Genomic DNA, 9,189 nt, shown 5'->3' on the forward strand with positions numbered 1-9,189 from the left:
AGCTATCTGAGGAGAAATAGTCCCCTGTAATGAACGGCGTGGAGATCCAAACAACTGACGAAATCGACGATTATGCAAATTAGCGCGACTGAGTGGAATCAGTTTTTGATTTCTAACGAGGAGTTCCATACCGCCCAGAGGAGCTCTCATCATTCATGTCGATACGCCACAAACTTTTAATCCCTGATGACGATGAAGACAGGACTTGAGAATAGTCGGATATCTAGATTCAGGCCTCGAAACGCGGATTTCACTGAATAGTACTCCACCAACTCACGGTCATCAAAAATAAACCCAAACCTCGGAATATTCCGCGAGCAAGAAGCTCAGCCAGCCTCATGAGCTTTTCGTCCAGCTACGATTGGAATCATTGTAGGGGGAATCTCATTTGACTTGTCAAGACTGGCTTCGTTGAGTCAAATACATGAGATACAGGACATTGTCGGCGTGGACTGATGGATTGGAGTCGTGCGGAGCGAGGAGTAACTTTGTTTATATATTACTTCCTTCGCAGAGTCAAGTCTTAGCGAGTCCAGAGAATAGATCGAAGATCAGTGCCTAGTGGAGCAGGGATCTACCTCTTCGGCGCCGAATTCGATGCGTCCGCTGAGCGGGAGCACTCGGATCGCGGGCTTGACCACCGAGGAGTGAGTCCTGGAGGAGACGTCCTGAAAATCGAGCGAGCTGTTCGACGAACTCTTTCTCCGCTCAGAATCGAAGTTTTCTAGTCATGGAAACGAAATGGAAACCCTGAGCGGAACACATCCGAGCTGCGGAACGTATCCGTCAACCACAAAATGAACAAGGATTCTTCCTCGACGACCGCGTCGGTCCATCGCTGAACTAGTCCCGGAGATGGACGCTGCCTGATCGCTAGTATTGACTCTCGTTGCGATGCATCCCCTCAAGGGGACAACATGAAGTTGAAAGTCTCGCCCTCCACGAATACTTCTCATCAATTTTCTCCTATCTTTTATACCTTCGGAACAACCTGTTCCTCTAGTCAGAAGGATAACCTCTGCCAAGGAACACTGTGGGGAGTGTCGGGAGGCTTGAATATCTGTTTCGCATCGACAAATCGCTCCCTTCACATTCGATGATTGATACGTGGTCATTTACGTAACCCACAGCCGACCCATGGGCAAGAGTTGCAGGTTATGGCCTCGCTTGGGCGACGCCGCTCCCTGTACCATCACAGTCTCCCAGTCCTAGGAAGCAATCTCAGTCAGGTCCTGAACACGAACTGGGAGTCGGCTCGAAGGCGTATGCCTGGGAGAGGAATCATTGAGCGCTGGAGGCGAGACTTCGTACTCCATAGCCCACGATAAGAATGTCAGTCGCACACAGCCCAGAATGTTTCTCGAAGCCTTTATTGACACATGGTTTTGGCTTCCTTCGACATATGCCGTCGTTGAGATGCTCTGGAATAAGGTATCGGGACAGGGGGAGTCTCAATGAGAAGTCTGAGAGACCGTAAGTACATGTTCCTACTTCTCGAATCAGAACCTCACTTCCAACCTCCCGCTCCCCTGTGTAGGGAATGAATATCGAGTATTATCCAGACTCCTATCACCATAAACTAACCTCAGACGGAGATTACGAAATACAGATCCATGTTTCGGTATCTTTATCATACTCACGATTCCGTGGTCATCACTCGACCGACTAGCCTCTTCGACGATCAAATAGTCGGACCTTCGTGAAGTTCCAGGAAGGGAGCCCGAGAAGTTCTCGGTCAGTGAACTTCCAGTTGGCAAAATGGACCCAGAGTTCTCCTGTCGAACTTACTGCGCATTCGCTAATTCGAGTGATTTTTTTGTTCCGCATCATTTTCTTTGTTACTCCTTCCTTGTCGAGCTGACCCCTGGTCACCAAAATCTTCGATACTCAGTCCCACAAAAAAAACTGATGGCACTTGACATCGTTGCGAATACAGTTTACTGAAATCGCCGTGTCACTTGCCGGAGAAGTTGAAGACGCTTTCCAGTCGACTTGTCTGATTGACTGAGTGTATTGACGACGGACGGAAAACTCAGCCGAAAAAATGAACAACGAGGAATAGAAAATGTGTGTTGAAGGGATATAAGCCGCCCCGCTTTGGGCTGAGACCTCTTCTGCTGCTTGCTGACTGGCCAGACGACCGAACGGACGAACGAACGAGCGAGCGAGCGATCAAAGTGCTTTGTCGTCCTACGGAAAATTGATCTACGACTGGGCGGTCAAGTGTTTGATTCTCCGCCTCGCTGTCGTGAATTCAATTCTTCTCTTGAAAGATTCCGTCGTCGTCATCGTTCTCTTCTCACAATGTCCGAGATCTCGGCGACAAGTTGAGCAACGCGGCGGTTCCAACCTCAACACCGGATGGGTCTTCTCGCGACTGAGAATGCGGCGGCGCGGTGGACGTCGACGACGTTCCACCACCGGGCTCGCTCTTCGTGAGGCTCGGTGAATTTTCCGCGCGTGCAATGCGTGACAACAGAATTTTGAAGAAGCTGCGGTTGTTCATCAAAATATCTACAAGTAAACACAGATACTGAGCCACATCAAACGGTCGGATCCGGTGCAGACCCTAATTCTCTTTCCCGTTTTTTTTTGCGTCGTGAATCTGATATCAGCTAATGGGAAGACGTTAATCGTTTTTTCCTTGCTCTTCAGAAACAGTGCATGTGTTCCCCGCAATTTTTTCAGGGGTACGACTCTGTCATCGCATGCTCTCGAAACGCAGCGACCAAACCGAAAATCTTCGCCTTCCGGCAAAGATTTTCTAGCCCCAAAGTACATGAAGTGAAATATTTCCCCTCGGATGGACGCTCGTCAAGATTTTATCGTTCGGCATCTCTCGCGAAGTAGTCGATCCCACAGGGAATCTGGGAAGCACTGGCAATCAGAGCCTATTATACAATTGGATGAATGGACGGAATACTAAGAAATCGACTCACTCGAAGACATCTGAATCGTTTTGAAAAATTACTGAAATAATATCGTTTGGCGATGGAGCGCCGGCACCGCCAGTGGTAGGTTGGACAATTCTTGTAATTTGGTCTCGACTATCCCGCAGCGTCAGCGTGTTTGATCAGCCCCGAAGTTGCCGCCATAGTCGACGCAGTTGGCAAAGAGCGGTGCGTTTCAGGATTAACAAACAAGCGTTCGATAAGGAAGAAAGCAAACGAATGGACGCCGAAACGTCGAACAAGACCGAAAAGCTCATCAACAGCAGCTACGGTGGCGGCAGGGAAACGGAACATTACAAGATCTCTTTGATACAGACAGAAGCGACTGCCATGCGCGTCAAAGCCTGCCCAGAATCATGACGCTGGAATCTGTCGGACTGGGTCCCTAGTCCGCATCCAGAGGAAGCTGGGTCCGAGGACCGTTGCGACGCGTATCCCGGCGACACTTCCTACAAGGATTGATTGGTGGGTACCTAGTAGCGGTGGGCTTTCGACGGCACTCCTCAGCGTCGTGGTCTTCTATTTCTTCTCCACAGAAATCAATGACTCGATAGGGTGACTGATTCCTAGAGATAAGGCTTAGCAGAAGCGACGGTTCCGTCGGGAGGAAGAGAGCAGTACGAAATCAGAGCGATAGTCGAGCTGGCGGCAAATTCTCAATTGATGGAAACGGAATACGTGTTTGTTGAGAAAACTTCGCCGATTCGGAATAGAGCACCGATTCCTATCTCAGAATTCTCACGCGCAGAAGACACGGACGGAGCCGCCATCTCGGTCCCTTTCGAGCGGACCGAGATGACGCAAAATGATTCCATTCGTCTCCTTGCCTGGATCCGAGGTCCAGCTCGCTCTGGGTACGGACTCGATCTGGTTATTTTTCGGATCGGGGAGATTAGAGAACGAATCATCAATCATTGATGAGCACTCATTCTTTTCACAAATCTGCTCCAAGCCGTTGCGCCAGCGACGCTTCGGGAATTGTGTTTGTCGCCGGAATCACCTGCGCGTGATTAGAAGCCGCGGCTTTGTGCAGACCGCCCTGCGAAATTCGATGGCAGACTGATAGGAGAGGAAAGAAGAAACGCCGACGAGGAAAGTCGATACTACTTCACACAGACCCCATCAATCGGATCGTCGGTTGTCTATTTCTTTATTCAAGGGGTCGCAAACGGATACGTCTACCTATCTATCGAGTGATCGCATTGCCGATCACATGGAATCATTCCGAATGAAGGGAAAGAAGAAAATAAATAAAGTCAACGTGAGAATTCGACCGTCGGCGGGGAAATCCGTTCAGTGCTCGTGTCCCTAGACAAAAGTACACAAAGCCGTTTTGGCAAAGACAGCGACGCGAAATAAATCTTCGGGGACGATTTCCCCGTTTGTTCCTTTCTGAGGAGCCTGAATCGCGTTCTTTGCCTTACTTCGGAGCTCTGCCGGCGCGAGATGCCTTCTGTGAATACGCTGAGACTGCTTGACGTGAACAATCGCTTCTGTGGTTCAGTTTCTAGCATTCTGTGAGGTGAACCGATCCACCGGGACAGTGTCCGAAGCAGGCACTGTAGGGACGTACAAAAACTTCACGCGAGATTCTCCCACGCAACTTTCAAGCTCTCCAAGATAGATATCGCATTGAAGTTGCGAACAAGGGGTGCAAAATCCCAAGCGGTGCGCTTGACTCTCCCATCCATTGTTCTGGGAATCGCCAGAGCTGCAATTTTCAATATCCGAATATATTTGATTCGATACCGGGGGAATTCCACGGACTGATTTTTTTGTCGTCAGAGGCGGAAAAACGGACTCATTGTGGGACGGACAGACTTCACATCTCCGTTCATTTCCTAACGTCTCAGGTCGTCTCTAGCGCGTCTGCCATTCTTTGTAACCTTTTGGCTTCTGTTGCGCAGACAATAAAGTGAAAAAATATCTATATAAAATGGAAGAAGTTGCTCGCTCGTTGCTTTCCTGGGCCATTTTTCTATTTTACTTCTTCAGCCGAGCAAGCAAGCGGCGGCCGAGTGTGATCATGGTCGGCAAAAGAAAATCATCATCGAGTGACCACAAAGGCATTATGAAGTCCGTCAGCGACGACCAGCGAACGAGCCGTGCCGGCCAGCGAGCTAGGAAAGCGAGACCAGGAGAAGCGACGAACAACTGTTGCCGAAGACGCTTCTAGTGAAAAAAATGAAAACGTCTTCGCCAGAGGTCACCTCGTTTCTTTTCGCGGTTCAGAAAATGCAGAAGCAGAAAGCTTTTATTTCGCTTCTGACTTCGAACCTTCCTCTCGGCCGGCGGGCTGGCTGTCCACTCGGCCGACCGACCGCCCGGCTGGCCGGCCAGTGAGTCGAAGACGGCATATGATGCAGATGATCGGCGCAAAAATCCGGGAGAGCAACAGGTCGCGCGAATTTGTGCCTTTCCGTCAGTGCGTCGGCTCACCGGTCAGAAGCCGGATGAATCAATGAATTTATCATTCTGAGCGGGCAGTCAAGGAGCTCGCGCAACTTGACGTCGGTCGGCATCGCTGCGCACAGTGATGCTTCCAATGCGAATCTACTAGTCCCGGAACTCGTTCATGACAATTTACGGGTGTCAGGGAGCTGCCTGCATCCCGCTGTCAATAAATCAAATCAGACGTCCGAGCGACATAACGAGTATTTGAAGTTCAGCATGGGCGGCGTCGAGGATTCTGGCGTCGGTCGAAGAATCAGGCTTGATGTTCATTTGACGGAAGCGTCCGGATCCCGAGAGGGGAAGGAGTGTTGATATCGATGCGGAATTGAGACGAAATCCCCGACTCCCTACCCAAGACTTGACTCGTTTCCTAGGACAGCCGCCTACGGCTCAGAAGCATTCTACTACATCTCGGGCCGACCACGGAGGTAACAATCCAACCAGGGAAGACATCGAGAGCGTATTGTATCGTCGCAGACCGGATCACGGTAGATTCTTCAACTCAGAGCTCGTGATCGCAGTTGTGGAGCGCGGACCCACGAAGGCTCCGATACTCGAGTTCTGATGCACGGCCCGCGGGCCGTGGCGCTGACCGTGTACCTGCAGCCTGCAGCGGTAATTCCGGACACCAGGATCCTCCTCAGCGATGGATGCACTGCCCTGAGGGAAAATAGCAACCCTGGGTAGAGTGTTCGAGCTCTATATCATCATCCGCGTATCTCTCGAGAACGTTTCGCAGGTCGCTCGACCGACAAGTCGATAGGGAATCGATAAGGAAATCTCGGTTTCGATGATAACGCCTACCAGACGATCGTTCCTGAATCGCAGTGCAGGTGTACACCGTCTTCGTGGCTTGGACTTCAATAGTTCTCAGCCATTGAGGTCCGATGCAGAAACCCCGCCCTGGTTCCTCGTACCGCCTTTTTTCGACTTGGTTCACACTTTCGAGCGGATAAATAAAGAAGGCCGAGCCGATCGTGAGGCCCCCCGATTCACATACACAACAAAAAAGCCACGCCGACGATGGCGCCGCTGCCGCTGTCGATGTCAGAATTATCGCAATGCCTCGCGTACACTGCCCGTCCCGATCGAAATATTTCCCCATCATTATCGTTTTCAATCTATGTCGGTGTTCTATGAAAAAACGCTCCTAAGACATGCCTCGGCTCTTCACGATTTTCAATAGACGAGGATGCTCCCTTGAGTTGCTCGAGAAGAGAAACTCATTTTTTCAAGAACAATATTTCTTCATCATATTGTCCGAGCTAAATGGAAATATCGCAGACCAACTTGGAATGAGCTCACTCGCTGAAGATACTGATTGTGAGTCTCGTGGCCCAAAAGAATTCTGGGCCGTTACCACGGCATTGCTTCTCGCGTCGCTGCCAGGTTTGCCTCGCGCTGGTCACCTCGATCTCGAGCGTTCGACATGAGAGATTGCATCCGCCGGCGAATGTTCATGTTCATCTCACGGTAGTTGCTGTCTGTTGGTGGTACCATCACGGCCCGTTCAGTGAGAAGTTGAACATGAGGCCCGTCTTTTCCATGCCAATGGTCCACTAAACGCCATGAGACAGACCACCACCGGCGAGCCGCGGATGCCTCCGGACTGTTTGGCGTCTCGATGGTCGTAATTGTCGAAGCCCTGTTTCTGTTGTGTTTAGAATATTGTCGATCTTCGGACACCGACTTCAAGGCTGACTTGCGAGCTCTCGATACCGTCCCGAGACGAGCACGGTACGATCACTACTCCGAGTATGTGTTCGTCGGCGCATCGTCGAGCGCAAATTCTCGGGAGTTCGGACTACCTCAATCGTCGCCGTATTGAACACAATTTCCCACAGGTCGGCTCGGTTTATCACGGTCACGGAGCATCTCCAGGCTTCAGATTTATTTTCGTTGCTATTCTAGGGGGAGTCGTGGATTCCCTGGTGTCCTCCGATTCAGGCTGGAACAACGCGGAAAGATACCTTGGGCCCAGCGTCAGCATCCGCGATGTGGGCGGCTGGTCTCTACCACGCGATTCTTGACCCTTTTTCGGAAACGGGGAAGCGGATACCTCGCGTGTGGCGGGATTGTCCCAGCGATCAATTCGCTCCAGCCTCCAAGGCGCACGACATGGAAGTAATTCCCAGCTGAGGAGAAGCATCTATTTCTCCGGAGATCATTGTTGCAGACAAATTCGCTTGTCAGAACATTCTGGTTACCGATTGGAGAGATCAGCGATGCCCGTCCCAGGACTCTGAGATATTCGAGAGCAAAGGAGCGAAAAAAATGTGGGATCGCTCCTCGGCTCCGGATCTGAACCTTTTGAGGGGAAAAAGACTCCAATGCAATCGTTCTGAATGGACGCGTCGTGAAGAATCGCGAATCAGTCGAGCGAGACGAGTCAGAACGTACAAAGAGGCGAGGGAAGACACTCTCGGACAACGCAGAGAACTCGGGATGGAGTACGAGCTCAGGATCTAAGGAGGGCTCAGAGTCAGGCTCCCTCTCTCAGATCGGCCCGGTCCTTCGCCTTAAGTGTCGAGGCTCCGCCCAAGCCACTGAGAGCTCGGTCTCAGCTTGGCCTCAACAACCTCAACTAAGGAGAAGACTTGGGCCGGTCCAGAGCAATAAGCAATAAGGGAAAAAGGATTCACAAAGTTCCTCGGCCGACGCTCGCCACGCAGTCGAGGGCACGGCCAGGGGTTGTTCTCCCTTTTCCCCCGGAGTTTCCTTCCGCCATAAACCTGCGCAATTCCCACCGAGGTGAACTCTCTTTTCAGCCTCTTCGAAGAAGGACGAGCGTTCGACGAAAACTAAAGTTCGTCCCGAAAACTTTGCGAGGCAGGGCGTCGCTTCCGCTTCCCCCGGACTCTCATACACGCACTGTCGTAGACACGCAAGCCCGCGGCGGAAGTTTTTTCCGATGGAGTCAGGAATCAGAACCTTCATCGGCTCTCCGTGAGGACACCATCATTTGATATTCGAGTCTAGAGGTTAAAAAATTCGTCTGGCTTCCAGCGATTATTCAACACCAGGTCCGAATCCGCGACAAACCCCCCGAATCGAGAAGGAGTCCCGAGACGGAACGCTCCCGACGAACTCCGGAATTCTTCCGGCTCTTGGATCGCGTTCCGACTTCCGACATCCCGAATTCCATCTCCCACCCCCGTCGCAACAGCACGGGCTCGAGTTAGAAAACTGTATCTTGTTTCCAAGAGCAACTAAAGAGCACCCTGAAACGTCAAGGAGCGACAAGCAACCTTCGTCAAACCTCAAACTCCTTTTGAAAAACTCGCCAGTCGTGGCGGTAGTAGAAGAAGACGACGACGGGGTAAGAAGAGGGGGAGGGGGTAGTTGCCAAAGCAGCTTCCTTCTTCTGCTGCGAGTCTCTCTCGCTTGCCAGCCAGCCAGCGAGCGAGTCAGTCTCCCTCCCGGTTTGTGTGCGATGATGGTGCTCCCCCCGTGTATGAGAGTGAGTCTGTATGTGCGCGAGGTGGGGGAACGAGGGGAGGGGTGCCCTTACCACCGTCATTGCAGCTGCAGCGGCGCTCCAGTGGTGGTGGCAGTCGAGGCTGCCGCCGCCGCCACCACCTTCTCCCAGGCTGCGAGAGCGGCGGCGGCGGCGACGACGACTATCGGCAAGAAGAACGACGACTCTTTGAGTGAGCGATAGAGAGAGGGAGAGAAGTAACGAGAGGCAAGCGACCCTTTCCTCGATGGTGCGGGTCCGTGATGACGTCAGCAAAATGGGCGTCAATTTCGGCAGCAGCAGCGGCGGCGGCGCGGCTGTTCCACT

The sequence above is a fragment of the Galendromus occidentalis genome, unplaced genomic scaffold, assembly GCF_000255335.2.
Source record: "Galendromus occidentalis unplaced genomic scaffold, Mocc_1.1 scf7180000077501, whole genome shotgun sequence".
In the NCBI taxonomy this organism is placed as follows: domain Eukaryota; kingdom Metazoa; phylum Arthropoda; class Arachnida; order Mesostigmata; family Phytoseiidae; genus Galendromus; species Galendromus occidentalis.